Genomic DNA, 2,331 nt, shown 5'->3' on the forward strand with positions numbered 1-2,331 from the left:
GATTATACCTGTTATACATGGTGTGAATATCAATTACTGAATTTACTGAATTGTATCTTTGTTTTTGTAAACCGGAAAAAATGAATGTGAATTGATAATTATAGAAAACTATCAGTGCATAAATTTAGGTTTACGGCTAGACTGTGGTTTGCTTTGGCGCGTTGGGCAGCAATTAATGGGACCATTAGATAATTCACTAAAGGTTAGTGGAAGAGAATCCAGAGTTTTAATTATTAATAACACCGCTTGCCGGATATGAAAAGGCTGTCTTCGTTGGATAATAATTTATGACCAAAATTGTAAAAAAAAAAAAAAAAAAATGCAAACGTAATAAAGAAAAAGGTGATTGATATGCATTCTTATAAACAATACATTGTTGTTTATGAGGTTCTGTAGGCCAGGTCTACAGCAGAAGCGCAGGCCGGGTAGTCAATACCACCCAGTGGCGATCCAGGAATTGAAAATAGAGGGGGCCTGGGGATCGGTACTTTCACAGAAGATCTATGCCAAAATTTGTAATTACGTCCGGCACCTGGATGGAAATTTCCCTCAGACATAAAATTTAAATATAATTTTCTTTAGGCTTATATCTCCATTTGAACAATTTGGGGTGTGGGAGTGGCAGGGAAAGGGGTTGTTTAATTAGCCACTGCCACCGACCATTTTATTATGAGCGAGAACATTCGTAAACACAAGAGCCTGCTTTGTAGGCGGTTGCAATGAGTGCTTTCAGACTGTAACCCATGTTGACTGGACTGAACTCTCAATTTGTAAAATTGCCTTTCTGGGCCCCTCTATTTCGAATTCCTGATCTGGCATCGTTCTCTAATCAAAACTGCACGAAGTGCCAGAAGGGGGAAGCATCAATATATACGTACATTTCATCAACACTCATAGTTAAACAGTTTTCCCTGCCTCGTCATAATGAGTCCCGATAGACCGAATAGCCCATATGTCAAACCCAATTTTATATTTTGAGCAATGGAGCAGAATTTCTTTGTTTGATACCTTAATTAATTCTATTTGGAAACTGTATTAGGGACATTGGAATTGTGCACATAAACAGAATAAGCCTTGGACTTCACTTTGATTAAATTCGTTCGTGTTGGAATGTTTGTCTAAAGTGATACATCGATGGTCTGTCCGTCATCAAAAGCACAAGTAGGCTAAAATTAATAGTTCGCATTCTACAAACAATTAATTAATTAAGTATTGCGATCATAGCGTTTAGCATACAAAAACCATTATAATGGTTCCAGAGCGGAAAGTCATTAGGCCCACACGTAATACTTCTATGACTGTGTGTTTCCGGGTGTTTTTTTTTTTTTTGTCATGGCTCAGACCACGGAGGAAATATATTAAGAGGTTATTATATTAATATATTTCCTCCATGCTCAGACACACATCAGCCGAATGTAGTACAATTGTTTATCAATGTGATTAATCTACTCAATAAACAATTTTAATTGTGGGTAACCCACATCTTTATATACGACTTTTCATGGATCTCGACCGGCTATGTAGGCCCTCTTTAGGCTAGACGCGCCTAGACGGTTCGAAACGACGATCGAAGAAAAACGGTTAAGCAAGCCAAGGACTTCGCTAACTTCCATTCCTCAGTATTAAAATCCTTCCATTGATGGGCACTGTCTAAAATTATCTTCCAGCTTATCTCTGAAAAGATTGTAACCTTTTCGTCTGCAGTTGGCTCAACATGAATTACACAGGAGCAAGTGAGCTTCCATGACGACCTAGGCTCGGACATGACATGTTGTTGTTTGTTGTTATTTCGCGACGTCATCAACGAGACTATTCATTATCGACCATCAACTAAACTGCCTTAAAAAAAACTGGCTCGTGTGGGAATCGAACCCACGACCTTAAAAAATGAAAAAAAAAACTTGCCCCGTGTGGGAATCGAACCCACGATCGCCGAGTTTACTACCCTTGATCCAGCATGACTAAACGGAGGGAGGTAAACCACGGCCCCTAAGCCATAAATGCGATAAACCTAGTACCACACCAAGTACCTGTTAGTCAACTCTGATCCTACTAGAAAAAATTCTTTGTATATATACACTGCAGGTTAATATTACGCATGGTCATGGTGTCAAAAATGGGCCTTGGGCCAAGAGGGTTTATTTTTATATCTAAAAATGTAGAATTAAATTTATAATCGATTTTTAATTGTTACCATCTCCATAACTTACGCACTTTTTTTTACATAGACAAAAATGTTTGAAAAATTCATTATGCAAATTAGAAAATAAAATAGACTAATCATGTTACGGGAAACCTGGTGGTTGTGTGTTCAATTCCCACACGAACCAA

The sequence above is a fragment of the Anneissia japonica genome, unplaced genomic scaffold (assembly GCF_011630105.1).
Source record: "Anneissia japonica isolate Jap-2015-1 unplaced genomic scaffold, ASM1163010v1 scaffold1165_len1893470_cov193, whole genome shotgun sequence".
In the NCBI taxonomy this organism is placed as follows: domain Eukaryota; kingdom Metazoa; phylum Echinodermata; class Crinoidea; order Comatulida; family Comatulidae; genus Anneissia; species Anneissia japonica.